This window comes from Anser anser (assembly GCF_964211835.1).
Source record: "Anser anser genome assembly, chromosome: 4".
NCBI lineage: Eukaryota > Metazoa > Chordata > Aves > Anseriformes > Anatidae > Anser > Anser anser.
In genome coordinates, this window is record NC_139724.1 from 75,840,283 (window position 1) to 75,860,949 (window position 20,667).

The window sequence follows — 20,667 nt, forward strand, 5'->3', positions numbered from 1 at the left end:
CTGGAGGGCACTGTTTTGGCACCTAAATGTGAGCCGACCTTTCCAGTGGGTAAAAAAGTCCCGAGAGGGTCTTCAGGAGCTGGAGGAGGGGATATCTGGTGCTTCAGAGGTTACGGGCGGGTGCCCGCGGCATCTCCCTTGGCTCCTGCTCTGGGTTTCCTGCCCTGGGGCTCACGTGGGCACCCACGGCTCCTTCGCTCCCTCTGCATTTTGGTGTGTCTTTACCATGGGGACACCCCTTTAGCTGGCTCTACACAAGCCTCCTGACAGTACATAACGCTTCAAGACCCTCCATGTACACCTGAGCTCTTAAAACATTTGGGTTGAGCAGCTTGGAAGGGTTCCAGGCTCTGAGTTCCCACCACGGTGGCAAACACCCCAAACCCAGCAACATTTTGGGGGGACGCTTGGGAGCCCAAGTGGGACCAACGCCACGAGCAGGATTTTGTTCTCACATTTTTGGGGCTGTAAATATTTAAGACAGTCTTCTGAGTGAGTGCGGGGTGTGTTATATCTCTACATATCTCTGGCCCTCTAACACAGGCGTTACTTTATGTCGCGGTTGGGGTTTACGCTTCCGTTTAGCACCACTGGAATTAGTGGTTTGCTCGGGGTTTGGCGGTGCTGGATAGCTTACCGGCAGAGGAATTGCGGGGAGAGGGGGAAATTCAAGCCGTAACAAGAGCAAATTCTTTTAATGCAGGCTTATGGATCTCAAATGTATCTGTACTTTCTGTTTGGCTTGCGATAAGATGCACTACTGCGGAATTTGCTCGGAGCAGGGATTTGCATGAATTACCATTTCTTACAAAACGAACATCTGTGCGAGCCTTCTCCCTGCGCTCCACGAGCACCCATGGGTGTTTTGCAAGGTTTGTGCGCCTGGGGGACAGCACACAGCAGCTGAAATTTGGGGGAAAACTCCTTCCATCCGGGGCGGACGGGGCCGTGTGACAGCATCCTGATGCCCGCGTTCATTTTCTCTGCTGGCCTCTTTCCTTCTCATCAGGATTTTCCGTCTCGGCACGATTTTGAAAAAGCCATGCTCCCCGTTATGGGGAGAACCCGGGACAGTTGTGTTTGACCTTTGTGAGGTTCAGCTCCGTGGCTGGGAGGAGTAAGTCCATCAACAGCAGGAACTACAGCCCGAAATCTGTAGAAGATGGGCGTAAACACCCATGAGGGATGGCCTCTTGATTTTGCACTTAGAGCGTTTCATTTGAAGGGTTTTACGTTCTCTTAGAGAGATCTTCCTGTAAATTACTAATTAAACAAATTAGCTACAGTGCCATCAGTCTGTCTTCAAAAAGCGACAAATTGACGTTTCAAAGAAACCTTCAAGCTTGCAGCCTCGAATTATCCAATATTTAAAATTACGATGTCTCGTAGGAATAGGAAGAGCTATGAAAGGATCACTTGAAGCTTGGGTGGCTTAAAACCAGGCTTCACGTAAAGAGGTCGGCTTAGTATTTTAGCTCAGAATTCTGAATGGATGCTAAATCCATCATCGTCACTTAAAATTTGACTAAACTTGCTGGTATTAAATAATTAGCTGATAATCCTTCATTTTCCTAGACAGTAGGAAAGTAGACCGTAGAAAGGATGAACGCGTTAGGCTGTTCGTCTAAAAGGCTTTGTCTAGAATGTACCTATTTACTCAAAAACTGCCTTTGATAGGGAAAAAAAGGAGAATTTCTTCCTTTAGGAGATCAATTCAGCGTGTCATGCAGAGGTGTGGGAGATGAGGCTGGTGGTGCACACGTGGTCCCACCGCTCGCATCTGCGGCGTTGGGTTGGGAAGAGCGCCGCGGCACGCCCAAAGCAAGAGGCTGGACGTGCAGACCTCGAAGGTCTTTTCCCACCGAGATGGTTCTGTGATGAGTAATGGTTCGCTACCGCAGACACAGCTGGGCTGTGTGCGTTTGTGGGGTTTTTGAGCGGGTTAGAAGTTCTGGTTGAGCGGTGAGCTGCTCAAAAGGGGGTTGGCGACAGTCATATCGACACCGGTGCTGCGCGGAGCGCCTGCTGCGACGTTTTGTTGAGGGTGGGGGTACTAAAACCACATTTCTTCTTCCAAGAAAGTCCACCAGAAGCTGCTCACCTCCTCCAGATCATCCCTGTCCTTCCCTGAGCCTTTCCCAGCCGCGTTGCCAGCGTCCTTCGGGAGGTGGGGAGCGAGGCGCCGTGCCCTGGGGCGTTGCGTGATACTCAACGCGTGTGGTTTTCTTCTCGCCGTCTCCAGCGGCGCTGATCACCAAGACGATGTTTTCAGCGCTACCCACAATAACTGAAAGATCTTTCCTGGCAGATAATAGTCGGTAATTGTGGTTGGCTCGCTCCGCTGGTATGCGTTCCCTTATTAACTTGAAATTTAATTTGTTGTTGGAGCGCTGCTGCTGCTGCAAGGGAGGCTGCGCGGAGGCACCGGCTGCCCTCGGAGGGGACCGAGGAGATTTCCAGGAGCCACTCTGAAAGGTAAACTCCTCAGGAAGACCATTTTGTGCCATCGCTTCGTCCTCTCACTGATCACACGGCAGCTGGGAGCAAACTGCAGAAGAAGCAAGGAGGAGATGACCCAACCCTGTCACCACGTCCCTTCGCCATGCGTCCGGTGGCCGGGAAGACCTTGGTTCTTCTGCAGAGGTCTTCGCCCTGGTGGCTTCTGTTTCGGATGGTGGCCAAGCTGAGAAAGGCTTTTCACCCCACTTAGAAGATCGATTTTGATCTTAGAGGGTACAGTTTTGATCAAAGCTGCTGGTGGCTGTACTCCTTGTCAAAGTTTTAAAGGCCGCTCTCACATTTTGGCTTTTGCTAACGTGCGGGTTGAGCCCTGGGGGACATTTCAGACCCACAGAGGTTACCCTGAGACCAGAAATCGCAGATCTCTGGTGCTTGTGCTCCTGAGTCCTGCAGGCACTTCGGCTAGGCCTCTTCTCCATGAAGCTTCAGCCTTCCTCCTCGAACCTGACCTCACTGCTGCGAGCTGACCTCTTGGCCTGTTAGTGCCAAAACCACCCCGAGGTTTGGAGGACCCATTTCACAAACCATCGGCGCTGAGCACACATCGCTAGCGCTCGGGCTGAGGACTTGGATGAGACAACTGTCTACAGAAACCCCGCTGGGAAGCGTGCAGGGACCTGCTGGCCCTACCTGGAGCTGCTGTGTAGGAGCAAACACCTCCACCCTCCGTCTCACTGCTGGCAGCCGCCTCCCTCACCAGTAGGTTTTTTTCTGGTGCCTCGTTCTGCAGACAGGTTTCCCCTCGCAGGTCTTTAGGAAGACCTAATTTTTACGCCGCCTGCAGCCTGTGTGCTAATCCGGCATAACGATCAGTGCAGAGAAATCTTGAAACGGGTGATTTTTTTTAATTTTTTTTTTTGCAATATGGTCTTGAAAAACTGCTGGCAGCAACTGCTGTACCTGGCACCTGAGCGGGACGGGAAGCTGCACCAGGCTGGGGGTTGCAGGGTGTAGCAACCACAGCCCAAACTTTCAGGAGGCTTGCAGCTGCCGTCTGCATCCTGTGCTCAGCTTCTCGGTGGCGTTTACTTGCTGAGTTTTGAGGGTTTCCTCAACGTTGTGTCTGCGCTGAGATCAAGCGAGGCTAATTACAGTCACGTTTACGCCTAATGCTGGTGGAGCTGAATCTATAGGAATCTTTTTTTCACGTCAGGGACTTCAGACACATCTCTGCTCTGGTTGCCTTTGGTCCCGCGAAGGGCTGAGCCGATCTGCGTCTCCTTGAAAAGAAAATACCCTTCAAATCATCGAATAACATACGAGGTGATTCAAATGTTTGCTTTCCCAGCTCAAACCAGATCTTTTTCTTACCGAGCCTCAGCGAAACCCGCGTTCCTCTGCGTGCGCAGCCTTGGGTAACAGGGGTTGAGCGCCCGCTCCTTGCCAGCAGAGAGTTTATCTAATCCTGGTGAGAACAATGGGAGGAGATGACAAGTCGAGGAAGTGAAAACACAGAAGGGAAGATGTTCGGACTCCTTAGTCATCGCGGGAGGCCGGGATGTGCCTCTGAAGGATGGAACGGTGCGTGTTTCCTTTGATTTAAGTCACCTCTGTCCGCTCCTGCTCTTCCAGGGCGTCCTCGGTGCTGATGCTGGCTTTCCTTTCCCCCATCTCACCGTCACAGGGGGGTGTTAACAGGTCAGGTCCCTGCTATCTGATGATAAAAAGCCAACAAAGAAGCGGAGCAGATGAAAGGTCTGCGGCAGGAAACCCCAAGCGTGCGTGGCCGTGGCCTCCGTGGGGCAAAGGAGGCTGCCAAACGTCAGCGCCTTTGCAGGGGGATTTGGAAACCCCGGGGGTGAACTAGGTGGCAGAAGTGCCTGCTAAATAATGCACGGAAAGGAAATTCAACCAGCCCTGCTTTGGGTTTGTTGGTAAAGAGATGAGTGCGTTTATTCTATAGGCTGTTTAGTGACAGATTCGGGGCACCCTTCTGACGAACGCGGTCACAGCGCCGCGCGGAGAGCGCACCGAAGGCGGAGGGATCGACGAGAACATCCAGGTCCGCCTTATGCAAGCCGAAGGCCGTGAAATTACGGAGTCGCACCCACAGGTTTCCTGCCCCAGGAGCTTGCGGCGTGACGTAAAGCCCGCGGGGTGCTGAGCGATCCGTCCGACGGCTGAATGCGGGTCAGCAATGCGGCTCGACAGGTCCGCGCCTACCGACACGGCTAGCTTCGCCTCTCTCGCTGTCTAGAGTGCATTTCTCGTGATGTCACTTACATGTTCTGTAGTCCAAATGCTCCAAGTTCACTGCTGAAAGTTAAATATATCAACCTACCGGGTCTTTCCAGCAGCGATACGCTGGAAACCCCCTGTCCTCAGGCTCACTTTCCTCTTTCACGAGGCGTCATCCCCCTTGACCGCTGCCCTTTCCTTTAACATCGCTGTCTAAATCTTCTGTGGCTTCTGCCGTGATTAAAAAGAAAACAAAACTGACATATGCTGCAGGAATTTGGCAAGCAGCACGTGGAGCTCTGGCAGTTCCAGGCCGCGGTCGGGCGGCTTTGTCACACTTGTACGGCGCGTACGCATGAGCTGCTCGCGGGGAGGAACCACCGAGGTCCGCGCTGCTCGCTCGGGGACCTGTTCCCTTTTCACACCGAGCCGTTTTTAGGGCAAATAGATAACCGTGGGGGTTTATATGAGGATGGAGACGGGGGATGAGGCAGGCTGGAGGCAGTACCCCCTGGAGGAGCGGTGTGTTCGCGGTGCCGCGATGTTCCACCCGTGATGGTCAGCGGTAGACGCGGTTTTCGGGAAGCAGGAGCTGGTAGCAGGTAAGCTGCTGCAGGTGGGGAGAGGCAGACGAGCTTTTGATGCGTAAATCCTCCGGTTCTGAGACAAAAACCTTCATCAGTCTTACAAGTAGAGCCAGTTGCTCTGAGCCTGGTCCAAGCGTCACAGCACCGAGACCGAGGACAGGCGGCTGGTACCTGCGGCGCCGAGGGATGCGCTCGCTGTGGAAAGAGGTAAATTATTCCTGGTGGATCGAGCAAGGATTATCTGGAGGCCACGGGGGAGGAAAGTGCTAAAGCGCTGCTCGGTTTTGGGTGACTGTTGCTCCACGGCTCGTGAATTTGACTCCCAGACTTGCTTTTTGAATGCAGCGTGTAGATGCCTGTCAAGGCTGGTGCTTTTGCAAGACATACACCCGCTCTCCTGCCCCTTCTCTGCTATCCAGGTGCTTGTGTCCTGGGTCGGAGTTGGGTCTGGTGTCGTGGGGGAGCGGGTGGGATGCTGGCTGAAGCCTTCTGCATGTGGGGAAAAAAATATTTCAACCCATGGGGTTTTGCTGCTGCAGCGAGCATTTGCTTTGATGCGCCATTCAGCAAGGTCAGGGGGCTCCTTGGAGCGCTGGCGAGAGGGAAGGAGCTCTGCAGTGTAAAACGCTTCGTTAGGGATGGAGTTTATACTCCAAAACCATGCTTTATTTCTCCGTGGCTCTTCCCTTTCTCCACTGCAAAGTCCTCTGCGGGTGCAGCGTGCCGGTGTGCCCGCACGTCCCCCAGGAGATGCTGTGGGCAACCTCGGCTCTCACCTCGTGCCAAGCTCCGAGGAAGCACGAAGCCAAAGTGGTGGAGGTCTGCCAGCAGAAACGGACCTCGTCCTTAAAAAAAAATGAAGAAAAACCACCAAAAGCAAAAAGAAACACCCCAAAATGTTAATGTGGATGGCTTTCAGTCCTGTAGAGGGGGTTGGAGAAGTGACCGAACTGAGCGAACAAAACCGTGCCGCTAGGGAACTGAGGGGCACCCAAGCGCTGTAGCTGTTGCAAAAGCCTTTGTATCTGGGACAAACCAGTTCTGTGGATTAACTGCAGCTGCTCCTCCCCAGGCGAGTGGATATTGCAGCACCTAAACCTCTGGCTGAGCTGCTGAGGTGCAGGGGGGCAGGAGCAGGAAGGGCTCCGCAGCCACAAACCGCTCGGGTTTCGTTACCGCCTGCTGCCGCGCGCCGCTCCTCCCCGCGGAGCAGCACGGGGAGGGGATGCGGGCCCTGCCTAGGGAAAGGGAACCAGCTGGGGATGGGACGGCAAGAAGGATGACCCGAGGAAGGGCTGAAGCTTAGGAACGGGGTTGGGTTGGCCAGGAGAGGCCGGCCGGACCCCCTGGTGCTGGTGGGCAGGGGAGGCATTGCCGGGATGCTTTCGGTCGGTTTCGGATGGGCGCACGGCTGGAGCCGCTGGGGTTCACGGCTGGAGCTCTTCAGGGGTTTGGCCCCAGAGCAGGTGTCCCCGGGAAGGCACAGCTGAGCCTTGCCCGAAATTACAGTTGAAAAACCGTTCTGAGCCCGCCGTTGCAAGGGCTCACTGCCTTCAGCTGCGCGGGCGCCAACCGCGCGCTCGGGGCCGGCTCACCGACCCGTCGCCGCTTCTGCTAAAACTGGGAGCGGGGCAGCGGGCTCGGGTGCCAGAGGAGCCCATGGCACATCGCTGGTGCTGCTCTGCCTCCCGCAGAGCTGTGAGGAGGCCGAGATCTGCTGGACGAGAGCTCACATACGCCTCACGAAGGTTTCTTTCCCCGGAGGACTGAGCACAGGAAAGGGATCTGCTGCTCAGCCGCCAGCCCAGCCCGCGGGGTCGCAGCGATGCCCCCAGCTCCTGACACAAGCCCTGGCTCGGGCGGGCACACAGCCGGGTGCCCACGGGCACAGAAGCTCCCCGAGCACCCCAAAAGTCCCTGTCCATCATCCAGGTGCTCAGCAGAAGATGTTGGGTGGGCAACCCGCGTTCTCTTCTGCATTATCTGCTTCCAAACATCTTCTCCCCGGTTCAATTTTATTTGCCCTTTAATAAAAGAAGACACTATCTGCTGGCCACTACTTTGCTCACCCCTCAGGCGGGTGTTTAAGAGTTTTCTGTTGTTATTAAAGTGCCTGTTTCTGTGCTTTCCGAACGCTGTCAGCTGGCTGGAGGCGATGATTCATCTTCATCAACTGCTTAACCGAAAACGCTGTGAGGGTGGTGTGATGCAGGTCGTCACCGGCACGCTCAGGATCTCTTTTGGTCCCCATACCGTGGTTGGTTTGAGCGTCACTGCTCGGTACCACCACGAAAGCAGCTGGACTGTGCCCAGCAGGCTCCTGGTGCACCCCTTCATGCTTTTTTTCCCCCGGGATCCGTGCTGGGCAGTGTGTGAACCCCAGCCTCGGCCATGAAACTGAGAGCGGAATGGCTTTATTTTTGTATGCTGGTGAGCTGCTGCTGCTTGCTGGGAGCCAGATTTTTTCTGAAGTGCTTTGGTGCTTCACCAGAAAAGGCACGATGGCGGTCTGCATCTGCAGGACCTGCTGAAATCTGCGCCCACGGCGGGGCTGGCTCCGTCTGGCCCCGACAGACGCCTGCACAGCCCGGTGTCAGGAGGGAATTCCCCCTTGCTTTTCCATCGAATTAAAGATACAGATCTGTTAAGTTACAAAGGCCTCGTTGAATAGTTTTGGTGGATTTTGCCTCAGTGCTGGTCTTCTGGTTTCTTCTTTAAATCGGGCTCTGAGCATGCTTTTCCCAAGGCTGTCAGGTATCGCACAAGGCACGACTGTGCAATCAAATACAAGGCAAAACGTAGGCAGTCCTACATTTAACTCCTGTCCTAGACCCTCCCTTGATGAGAGCCGATCAGATCCTTCAGATAACGGATCATTAACACTGCCTTTGTGCGAGGGTGACGGGGTCGTGATCACAGACCCCAAGAAATGTCCCTGGTGCTGTGCCCTGTCCAGGTAGGAACCCAAAACCGAAAAAAAAATATTTTTTTTTTGGGCCCCAAACCGATTTCATCCGAATTCTCTGGCTTTTGCTTTCGGGAAGGGGCGAGGTTGTTTCTTCTCAGCAGCCTCCATTCCTGATCCAACCGGAGTGTGTGGCTGCTGCTGTACGGAAAACAGCACCCCGTCTTCCAGAGATGCTCTCCGAGGCCCTTCCCGTAGGTGGAGCTGGCTGAAGAGGGCGGCTCGCATCCCCTCTCCAAAGCCTCCCGGTGCCGTAAGCACGAAGTTTCCGTGTTTAAAGATTCAGTTTCGGTTTCAGTACTCAAGCGTGCACCACCCAAAAGCGTTTTTCCTCCTAAGTGCACGTTTGTCCTGCCGTGTGTACAGTTCTCAGCAGGACAACCAGGAGCAGTCGGGCGACCCGTTCTGAAAGCCGCCACCCCACCAGCCGATGATCCGATCACCCCCACGCCAGATGCGTCCCCTGCGAGTTTTGAGGGGGGTCTGCAAAGGCACTGAAGTGCTCAGAAGTCTCTGAATATCCCAGCAAGCGCCTGTCTGCAGTTCAGGTCTCGTAAAAACACCCTGAAACCCAATCCGTCGCTTCCTTTTCCATCAGATTGGCAAATATTGGGCTCTGGTGGTCTCCTGTCCCCGTGGGTTGGAGCCGCCTCCTCTTGGTTCGCGCAGGGGCCCCACGAGAGCACCAGGACCGTGCGGGTCGCAGCGGCAGCGAGGCACGTCCCTCCACTTCTCAGGCTCTCCAGTGCCTTCTGCGAGCTGGCACCAGCTGTAGGGGCTTCCGAGGAAGGTGTCAGAGATGCAGAAAGGAGCCATTAGGCATTGCTGGGCTTGTGGGGGTGGGAGCTGCCCCCCCGGCCCGGCAGCGCTGTAAATTAGCGGTTGGCTCGAGCCCCGGTGTGCAGCCGTTTGTACCTCTGAGGCTTGAATTATAGCTGCACAGATTGTATCATCCATTTGTTTAATCCTTTTTTCTTGTTTTCTGCCATGCTTTTGACCTCGGTGATTTTCCGAGCAGTGAGCTGCATTCAGAGTGGTTTACTCGTGACGGAACAGCCCGGTGGTTTCTACACGCAGAAGGGGAAGAATTAGGCAGCTTTGCCTAAATCACTTTAATTTCTCTAATGCTTTCCCTCTCCCAACAGCCAGGCCGTTTTCAGAATACCTTTTCAGAGGTATTCGCATCGCTGACAGCAGTCGTGGCCTTTCTAGGGCTCTTTATTTTCCCTCGGAGGCTTTGAAACAGCATGCACAGGGCTAGGGGCCAGCCCTTCCCATCCTGCGCCCCCCCTAATAACGCTTCTGGTCCTGATTCTGATTTCGGGCATCGACGATTCCAAAAAGCCAAGGAAGGAGAGGGGCACCTGCCCGCCCATCAGACAATCCCAGCACCGAGGAGCAATCGACATGAGGGAGGGCATCGCTGCTGCTGGATTTACTGGCTGCAGTTTTGCAAATAAACGCCCTACAACCACTTCCTTCACCACCAAGAGGTGCAGCAGAAGAAGGGCAGGCTGCCTGGTCGTGCTCCGCGTTTCCCTGCTGATTTGCCTTCCCCATTTCCCAAACCCACTTTATTTCGGTCTGTTAATAAGCGTTGGGGCTCTCGGAATAAATATTTGCTCCTACAGCCCTCCGTAATGCACGTTTTCAACACAAAAAGCCCAGCCTGGCGCCAGGCCAGCGACTGCAGCGGGTTCCTGGCTCCAGCCGCGCTCGCTGCAGCTCGGCCGCCCGCCCCCTTCCCGTCCAGGAGAAGCCGTCGGAAAAGTGAAGGGCACGGAGGAGACGTGGACACGCTGAGGTCAGCTGCGTGTTTTGAAATATTCGACCGCGCTGCACAAGGGTGGGACGTGAGCTTTGGTGCTAACGCGAGCACAGAGCCCTTCTGCGGCGCCCGCTTCCCAGCCGTCCTCCTCGAGGGGGATCCCTACCCGGAACACCTCTCCCACCAAAAACGTCCCCGTAACTTCCAGACCCTTGGACGGGAAGACGTCTTCCTCTGGCAAAACACTAAAAGGTGAAACGGTTGGAGCGAGAAGGCGTTAAGGTGGCCGGCCAGCCAGATGTTAGCGCGTCAAACCAAGTCCAGCGGTGTAGGTGAACTCTTTGTGGCAATTCCACCCCGTTGCCTTCATCTTTCCCCCAAAGCCCCATTTTTTACACTTCCCAGCCTTCCCTGGAAGTGGAGATCTTGCATTTAAGTTAATGTTCGTAATGAGGTGGAACCCTAAAGTGTAGGCTGAGAAAGTCCCCAGCACGAATTGCCATTTATTTTCCTTCTTGTGTCAGCTGAACGGCCCAGACCGGGACCCTGAATAGCAGGAGGGCTCTTAGGTCAACGGGGGAATTATTTGTTAAATACGAGAGTTTCCATTCTGATTAATCCCAAAAATATCTTAAGTAACTCGGAGCAGCTCATACCACCGATGGGCAACCCAACGGGTGGGTCTGGGTGTAAAATTTTGTAATTTTGTATTTAAAATCGACCAAGAAAGGCGCTGGCACATTGCGGTGGACTTTTGTGATTGAGGCTTTCCTTAGGATGTTTTCAGTCGAAACTTGGGTACATGTGAGGCCCAATTTGTGTGAAAACGTGATTTTTTTTTTGGAGCAGTGTTTCAGACCTCAGTTCTTCGTGTTCAAAGCCTGCAGTATGCCCAGAAGCCAGGCTCCCTCTTCCTTCCGAGTGGGAGCCAAGGGGCTGTTCCCTGCTGCGGAAAAGCCAAATTATTTGATAAACCCAGATCCTACATCTACAACCAGGTCAGGAATATTCATCAGAGCCTCGATTTTCATATATGCTGGGACTGTTGTAACCACTTAGACTGCTCTAATGGGCCGGGTCCCTCTCCTTTCTCCCCTGATCCCACTCTTTCCTCTCTTTTCTCTGCCTTCCTCCCTTCTCCCCCAAAAAGAAGGGGGGAAGGAAAGCGAATGAACTTGTCTGGGTAGAGGGGAGGTGTAATTATGAGCAGTGGGACCAATTTAGGAATGGAAGATGTCAGAGAGACTCAAGACTTTGTTTGACACGTTGGTCCTTTGCATAGAGGATAAAAGGAAAACACACTAATTTATTCCTAAACTGCAATTCCTTTTTGGTATTAATCTGTTTAATTAGTGTAGCTCATAAATGCACGTAGGCAGGGGAGGGATGGGGACTGCAAATTGAAAATGAAGAAATTTTCAAAAGGAAAACCTAATGGGGACGGCTGCCTGGCGGGGAGATGTCGTAGGCTGCGGGGAGGAGTAACATCCCACGAGGAAAGGTGGAAACGCCGCTGCTTTGGGCTTTCTAAGTAAGACTGGCTGGAGTATTTGGGAAGTTTCTTGTAGCAAAACGTCTTTTGCTGTGTGGTGGGTAGGACGAGATGATCTAATGGGTCCCGTCCCTGTCCAGGCCATGTGGTTTTCATTTCCTTCTGGAAGGAGGTCTGGAAGGGAGGAGGACTTGCTGGGGGCTGGTGGTGGTAGGGATTCAAATCAAGCGTAGGTCACAGTGCTCTGTCACAAGGTTAATGTGTTTTTCTTTTAATATTTTAAAATATTTTAAATTATTATTTTTTTCTATTCTTTAGCCTTTGTTCTGAGTGTTTCTAGATGTCGCAGGGTGTAACCCGCTGGGGAATTACTGCTCTTGAGCTGTCCTGAAACCGCAGTTGAGGCATCTCCCAGGACTGCAGGGTGTCAGCTCTGGGGCTTAGTAACCAAATACTCTTCCGCTGAGAATGGAATGGTTTTGGATTTGCTTTCACCCACAAAAAAATTAAAAAAAATACTAATTAAAAACAAAAACAGACCGTATCCTATTAGCTTGGCTGCCCAGAGCTATGAATGAATGGGTGACCCGTTGGGGCAGAGCGTTGCTGGCTACGAATATTTCATTTCCCTTCTCTTTTGGCCTTGATAATCTGTGCAGGTTGATGCTGAGAAAACCTTCTGAAGCCTGTTAGGATCTGGCCAGTTGGTGACGCTGAACTAACAGCTCCCAACGAGAGCTGAACCAGGCTGCGGCACCACCACCAGCCTCGTTCACCTGCCCGGGTGGTCGCTCTTGCTGGTGGTGGCAAGGAAAGCGAGGATCCGTGGCCCTGCAGGGATTTCCAAGGAGGGACGGAGAGATCCGAGAGTAATTTCTTACCTGGGAAGGGTGGAGTGGGGCCAAGCTGGGAATTTCAGGAGGGAGCAAGTGGTCGTAGGGCCCGGGAGGAGGGAAAACACAAGAGAGCGTTTAGTTAGATGACCCCAGCAGGGGTCATATGGAAACCCTGTACAAGGAAACCTTTTATTTTAGCCTCAGCGGAAGAAAGATTATTCATTACGTTTCTGAAGAGTGCCAGCAGCCCCGCAGCTGCTGACTGCACGGTTATATTTGTCCTTGAAACACGGATGCGTGTACACGGCGTGTTACCCGAGTGCCCGCGTGGCTATTTCTGAGGCCACACGAGCCGTAATGCCCACCTTTATTTGGTCCTGAGCGACAGGGCTCGTATTTCCTTCTGTAAGTGTGAGAAATGGAAGCAGACCGGGGGGCATTTCCAGCTCCGATGTCCCCCTGCACGAGAATCCCCAGGGGCTTCCCTTGGATCCGCGCTCAGGGCACGTCCGTCCCCTTACAGATCCGATGGATCCGCTTGTCCTCCTTGGGAAGGGAGCTGCTTTTCCAGGAGGAAAGGTCCTTTCTCCTTCACAGCCATTTCATCCCCCCCCGATGGGCTTTAATTCCTTTAATTCCACCGGTGGTGGGGGCAGCAGGAGCTGGATGCTGCGTGATTCCCAGTCCTGCATGGTTTCTGCATGCCTTCCGTCCGTCATGATGGCTAAATATCGTTTTCAAGGACGCCTTCGTCTTCTCAGGCGACGGGAGGAGCGTTTCTTCTGGGGCTACCCTTGTGTGAAACGTTGCTCCCTGTTTAGGATTTCGATTAAAAATAACAATAATACCAACAGAGGGGCTGCTGGGGCGTTTTCCTCCGAAATTACCCATTGACTCGCGGTCCCGGCTTCGGTGTCCAAAACGTGAATATAACCAAGGATCACCTGGAAACCAACCCATCCATTTTCTGCCCCTCCTCCATGAGAAGCCAAAGCGCGCAAAGGGGAAAAGCACCGCCAAAAGTAGGGGAACCTAAAGCCCGGCAGAAAATAACTGTGGGCAGCTCTCGCATCGATCGCTGGGGCAAGGCAGCGTGCTTTTGGTGCCTTGCCTCAGTTTAGCTAGTTCTTAGCAGCACGGTGGTGGCTTCGAGGCAGTTGTTTCAGTTGGTATCAGAACCGAAACACAATGCAGATAGATTTCTTCGCCCGATAACGGTTTTGAGCGAGGTTCCCTTTCATCCCGCGGCTTTAAAATAGCCGTCCCCTGCGCTCTCTGCCCTCATTGTGCTCGGGGTATTATAAACTCGGATTGTTTCGTAAACTGCTAATTTTAGACACGTCGTGACGCTTTATTGTTCCCTTTATTGCTTTTTTAATACCGCGGCAGAGCAGCGGAAGTCATCTGCGTCCTGGGACTTTTAAGTCTAGACTGGATGAAGGACGAGAAAATACAGCTGGAGCGCTCATCCACCGGCCTTTTGTGCTCCGAATTCCAACCCCACGGCTAATTCCCCTCGCCGTGACGGAAGCCAGCGGTAATTGGACAGAAATCATAAATACACCTATATCTGGGGGTGAAATGCTGCTGGCTTTCCAAACCAGTAGCTAGATACAATAGGCAGCGCGGGCGGCGCGGGTACAATGGAGTTGCCAAGGCAGGGCTTTGCAGGAGCGCCTTGCATAGCCCTGTGTCGTCCCATTATTCCGCTTCAGCGTCGGCTAACAATGAGGGGGAGATAAAAGCTTGGCAACCGGCTGGCTTAGAGGGGTCAATTCATCCCAGCTCTTTGTAGGGCGGTGTAATTTTAGGCTTTTACACGGCGGGTAACGCCGTCCCCCCCCTGCGGGAACGCGCGCCTAAATGGGTCAGGAGGGGACGGTGAGTTGTACATGCCAAAAACGTACCTTGGTTCGTGTGAATTACTGCTTTTTTTTTTTTTTTTTTTCAACAAAAACGAGACGGTTTTTGTTCAGTTTGTGAGAACTGGGTCAGTTGGACAAGTTCTGGGCTCGGCTGGTGCCAGCAACGTGTCGGCGCGCCGCGCTTGGAGGGCAGGGCTGAGGGTTTCTTCAGTAGCAAGGAGCAATTTTTTTTCCCCAATAGTTTTTTTTGTTTTTTTTTTTTTTTCCTGAAATAATGCGTAGCAGGTGTTTCAGCTCTCTGAACATCAGTCTGATGCATCGGGTTCATTTGGCATGGATTCTAAAACGGCCGTGGGGCTCTTTCTTGGCTCCAGTACCGCTGGGTGACCTTGGAGCTCGTCTTTGGAAGTAGCTTAATCCTCACCCAGAAAAGAAGGATCTCAGTCTTCCGTAACAGCTCCAGTATTTTCTGACGCCGAACAAACTCCAGCTGTTGGGCATGGCCGAGGCTTGGGGTACAGGTGGCAAAAAAGCCAGGAGTCACGGGGCGAGGTTCCTCGTCCCTCCCCTCTCCGCGGGCAGGATGCTCATTACTCGGGGAGGAACTGGAGGACTCCGCAAGGCTGAGCCAAGGTAAATAGAGCTTGGGCCCTGCCTTTAGCTGACTCAGGGTCATCGGGATTACACGAGGAGTCCTGCTTCCAAGCAGCTGGGGCGGTGTGGCCCGAGGAGCACAGATGGCTTTGAACATCGGCTGCGAAATCCCGGGAGCATTCCTTCGCTCCTCGGCGTGCGAGCAAGCAGCAGGCTGGGACCTGTCCTCCCGGGGCTGCTAGGGAGCGTTCGGGATCGGAGCACTACGAAAGATCAATTAAAAAATAAAATAAAACGCGTTACTGTCTGCCTCAAGCTGGGTTTTGCTCCAAAAACCGCAGGGGGGATAGACGTGTGGGGAGGGTGCGAAGTTGTGTCAGAAACCCTGAGTTCTTCCACCCAAACCACGGGTGGTGCCGGTGGGCACGGGACACCTACGTGCCAGAGATGCTTTTCATTTCGCAGTCTCGCTGTGGAAAAGGAGGGGAAGAAAGGCCACTTGTGTCAGCCCGTTCCACGGGAGCGCTGGGGCTCGGGGCAGCAGGGATTTAGCTCCTCGTCTGGTTTGCTTCGCTTCCTGAGCGGAGCTGCCTTCATCGCCTGCCACCGAAGGCCCTCCCGGGGTAAGAATTTAAATCCGATTTTCCTTTTCCAGTAAAACATGAAGGGCTGTTTGGGGATGGCCCAGCACGGTGACGCTAGGCAGAAGCAGAAGGAGGAGCTCATCCTTTTTAGTCGCTCGGTGCTTTCGTTAAGCCCAATTTACATCTTTTTTTTCCCTCCTTCCCCTGCTTCTTGGGCTCTTCTGAGCTGATGATGCTCAGGTTACGCGGCCAGAGGCTCCGGCGCAAAGCATTTGGAAACTCTGCTTGAGCCAGGAGGGAATCTGGAGCTGACCCCTCGACCCTCTAAAACCCCGTACCTACAAATTCAGCCCCCTCCCAGCTCCCACCCGGAGCCGCCTCTGATCCTCGCGCTGGTTTCCTCCATAAAATGGGTGCCAAGAGGCTGAACGGCCACCGCGCGGGGGCTGGCAGAGGGAAGGTGGGCACACAGCAAGTGAAAATAGGGGGAAAAAAAAGAGTGGTGCCGTGATTCGTGTGTGCTCCAAACGAGAGCTGGCTCCCCAAACAGCAGCTTGTGCGCAGGGAGGGTGTGCGTGCGAGAAAAATCACGAGATAAAATCCATTCGCCAAGGCATCAAAAGCCCAGGTTTCGTGCTCCGCATCAAGGCTCCTTCACCGTTTCGGGCCTTTTGAAGCGGAAGGCAAAGCAAGAAAAGGCTTTGCACGAAGGTGCTGGGAGGGCTTCGTGGGACCCAGAGGCCAGGCGGGCACGGTGCTGGGCCGCGGGGCCGCGGTGTGCTGCAGGCAGGGCTGGGCCTGAGCGGTGGGGATCGCTCTGGGGGGATGCTCCTGCCGGGTAGGGGCAGCCATGGGGACCTCTTGCCAAGTCGGTCGGTGTTTCCGCACCTGAGGGTGATATTTACGGAGCGAGATGGATTTGACCCATCTCTGCTGGGGATCCGAGCACCAGCCTTCAGTGGGATGACCCGAAGTAGCTGGAAGTGGTGCCGGAGCCCGCCACCGGCCCTACAGCCAACTTCTGCTTCATGGAGCCGCTGAGAGTCGTCTTGGAGATGTGAGAAGAGCAACACGGAGGTTTGGTGGCGCAAATTCACAGACACACGCGTTGGCTGAGGACCTTTGGGTCCGTCCGGTCCAACCCCTGCTGAAGCAGGTCGCCCGCAGCCGCGTCGGGACACCTTGCGAAGACCGCCAGGGATGGAGGCTCGTCCCACGGCTTCTATTCACGTCGCGGCACCTCCAGCACCATGCTGGGATCTGCGGGGAGAAACTGCACGAGAAGAGACGAGAAGATGGAGAACAAAGATGCTGAGACCCACCAGATCTCCCTGGGGGTGTTTGGCTCCCCTTTAGGGGCAATCAGGCCTGAAATGCACACCCGGATCTCTGCGGTGAGTAGCCTAGAGCTGGCTCCCACGAAAGAAATAGTTTATTTTCAGAGTGAAGGCGGGGACGAGTGTCAGCGGGGGGGAAAGCCCGCCAGGCAGCAGGCTGGGAGGACGCTGAATAATCCCGTACAGAGGTACGGCGCGGGAGAGGAAGGGCTCAGCGCGTGGACGTGTTGGCCGGCCTCCTCTTGTTTTCGTGTTACATACGGAGGTCTGGGGAGGAGGAGCACGGCTGCCCAAGGCATCGCGGGGTGTCCTGGCCGCGGTGTCGGGGTTGGGATCTCCCCGTGACCCTCTCCTCCTCCCCCTTCGTGGCCCAGCTGCTTTCGGCCTCGCGCCCGCAAGGAGCCGGGGGAACAGCCACCCTCTAATCTGGCGGAGTCAATCAGATGCAGAAATGTTGTCCTGCTCGGCCCCGGCCCTCCCGGGGTACCGTATGTAAAGTTATGCCGCCTCTATTACAGGGCTTCGGCTCCTGCTCCCTGTCGCGCAGGCTCAGCATCTTCAGTTAGGGCGGCAGGATCTGCCAAGCCGGGCTGGGGTTTTCCCATCAAAGCGCAGGAACTGCGCCTGCCTCTTCCCGGCCGCTTGGTGAGCTCGCACCGAGCTTCTCCGCCCTCCCTGTGAAGGTTCCCAGCACTGCCCTGCTATTTGCGTGACACGTTTCTTTTTCTTTCTTTTTCTTTTTCTTTTTCTTTTTCTTTTTCTCTTTTTCTTTTTCTTTTTCTTTTTCTTTTTCTTTTTCTTTTTCTTTTTCTTTTTCTTTTTCTTTTTCTTTTTCTTTTTCTTTTTCTTTTTCTTTTTCTTTTTCTTTTTCTTTTTCTTTTTCTTTTTCTTTTTCCTTTTCTCTCTCTCTCTTTCTCTTTCTCTTTCTCTCTTTTTTTCTTTTTTTTTTCTTTTTTTCTTTCATCTTCGTCTTCGTCTTCTTCTTCATCTCCTTCTTCTTCTTCATTTTCTTTGTCTTCTTCTTGTTCATCTTCTTCTTCTCCTTCGTCTTCTCCTTCGTCTTCTTCTTCATCTTCTTCTTCTTCTTTGTCTTCTTTTTTTCTCTGCTTTTCCAGAAGTCTGTTGAACCGCGTTGCCTGTAGCAAGAGAAGAGGCGAGGTTATAGCTAACACAGGGCACTGGGAGGAAGAGATAATGGTGTCTGTGTTCAGTGAAGCTCTGCCTCACAAGCAGTTCGTGATATTTTTCCCCTCCAAACACGTAGACCTGATGTGAAAACCCGGGCTTACAAGCACAGATCTTTTGTCCAACACAGGCAGGGAACTCCCTAGCGGGGAGAGGGCCTTGCTCCTGGGGGCTAAGCTGGGATGGGGGGGTTAAAGCCGCTCGGTAACAGCCGCATCCTCAAACCAGGTCACCCCAAACTTTCCTCTCCTCCAAACCACCTTTCCGGGGGTTGCCGCTGCCTGTGGCCGTCGCCGCCCGTCCCCCGGTGTCCCCAGGGGCAGCAGCGGGGATGGCACCCCCGGGGCTGGCTGTTGGGGTCTTACCTCGGCCCAAAGGGTCACTGGCCTTTTTTAAAATTTATTTATTTTTGAACTCATTGATTGTCGGAGTCGGACGCGCGAGCACGCCGGCAGCTTGCGCAGAGCGGTGGCTGAGCTCCGGGGCTCTGCCTTCGGCTCGGCAGCCCTCGGGCACTGCGGAGCCGGGCCCTTTTGGGATAAAGCGCTGGGGGAGAAGGAAGGTGGCACCACCTCTTCCCGAGCCTGCCTCCGCTGCAGCTCGTGCTCGAGAGGACGGGGAGCGGGGAACGGCTCAGCACCCTGTGGACATCACCCCGCGGGATTCTGGTGGAGCCTCCCAGCCAGGAAACCGAACCCGAGCTCTCAGCGTCCTTGGTCTGCCCAGCTTTCGTTCAAGCGAAGAGGAAGAGGAGGGCAATTTGAGCCAGGTTTGCCCCCCGTCGTCGGCAGGGTGGATTTCACGCGAGCAAAACGAGATGGATTTTGTTCGGCTTGGCCACCGCAGAGCAAAATACGAGGTCGGGCTCCGGCAACAGGGTTTGCCTTGTGTTGGCGCAGCAACAAGCGGCGACAGAGGCCGGCTGTGCTGCCCTGCCCGCCCGCTCCTGTACCATCTCTCGCCTGGCTAGGGGAGTCTCGCATTTAGGGGCGAGACTGAAGAGCCTTCTGTGCATTGTGCTGCCAGGCCGGGGGGGTGCCGGGGACGGGCGCTTTTGTGGGATGGCTGCTTTTCAGAGCCTTTTCACAGGGCTGAGGCAGCGGGGACTTGCGGAGATGGGGACGTCTCTGTTGCTGTCCAAAACGTCGCTGTTGTAATTAAAAATAACCCGGGTGCTGTTCTCCATCATCCCGGAGAGGTCTGAAATGAGTCGAATTTGGCGTTGTTGGGATGGCCTCCCCCAAAACCTGTGCCATCGGTGAGCGAGCTTTGCCTGCTCGCGGTTTCTCTTTGATAATTTAGTGAGCTGCAGCCCCCGCTGAGCACGTATGTCCCGAAATCCCGCTGAATTCAGGTGTTTACAAAGGGAATATTTCAGATTTTTGTATAAAGATGGGGTCCTACGGGTTTGTCCTCGGTGCCTGGCGCGGGGAGCGTGAGCTGCCGTAGCCTCCTCACGTTTCTTTGGGTACCACCGAAACAGGAGCGACGCCAGGTGACATTTAATGCCTGCCCAGGGAGCTCCTGTTCATCACCAAAGGGGAAGGGGCCCTTAAAGCTGCGTTACCTCGACCCCGTTCTCCCTTTCACGCGCATCCAGGCTGCTGTCATCGAGGCAGCTCGCAACTCCCTCTTGGTGCTTTTCCTTGCCCAGCGCCCGAGACACGCCGCTTACCCGCTGCCGAACGTGCAGGCGGAAATAGTCACGGCCCCGGTGAGAATTAAACCTCCAAAAATTTCAGAGAAATCATTTCCTACAGTCGGTCCCGACTGCGGCGGCCGCTCCGGGTGTCGGAGCATCGTTTGGGGCTTGGGAAGTGCCCAGCGAAGACGGGGAAAGGATTTGTCCTCGAGGGCAAGCGCGGCAGGGTGGATGATGGGTCTGACTGTTCGCTGCCTTTCAGCCCTTCCAGTTCTTTCAGCCGTCGGCGGGGAGCTCTTTGGGGACAACGGGATGCGTCCGCCTTGGCTTCGGGAAGGGACCTCAGGCTTCTCCTGGAGCTCCATCTAGAGGGGAGGAAGCTGGGCTGGTCCCGGTGGCCTCCCCGGGGTGTCCTCGGGATGAACCCCACAGCTCCGGCTCGCCCAGGCTGCTTTTCTTCTCTTTTTGGGGGGTGTTTCTCGTAGGCTGTGCCTGTTCTCCGCGGGTCACCGTCCTCCCCCGTGCCCCGGGCGCGTTGAAGGCTGACGGTGAACGCCCTCGCTGCCGGTACCGCCATCACCTCCAGCCTTCTGCTGGCGAGATTAAAATGCAGAATGAGTTGTGAGTAACGTCGCAGGGCTCAAAGGGAATCGTCCCAGCCACTCCAAGGCCAGAAAAGTGCGTTTTTCTTCCGGGACTAGCGAGCGTGAAGTTTCGCTTCGCTGCCGGTGCACCGCCGAGCCGTCGTGCCCCTTTCTGCATCCGACGGGTCGGCTGAAAACTTAAAAATCCCCTTTTCTTCTCATTCTCCGGTCTGGTCTGAGCTTCGTTCAGGCTGGCGGGCGAAATAAAGCTGCTGGTACTGCCGAGCGTCTTCGGGGAGAGGACGACTCGCCCTGCACGCCCCCTGCTCGCGGGGCTGCGTGGCAATAACCGCGGCCATGCGCCGGGGCGTTCCCCTAGCGGTGCCTCTCACATCGGCCCCACTCCTTCCCTCGTCGAAGGGCACGGCTCTGGGGGAGCGATTTGAGATGCCCAGCGCCTCGGTGGGGTCCCCGGGCATCGCTTTATCCTCTTCGAGGATGCCCAGCTGGGGCGTGAAGGGTGGGAAGGA

General features: G+C 54.6%; 1 protein-coding gene across 3 annotated transcripts in view; it reads left to right on the forward strand.

Moving 5' to 3' along the window:
• Positions 1–20,667, forward strand: part of PTPRA (protein tyrosine phosphatase receptor type A) — a 97,731-nt gene that overhangs the window by 46,983 nt on the left and 30,081 nt on the right. The gene's annotated exons all lie outside the window — the stretch shown is intronic.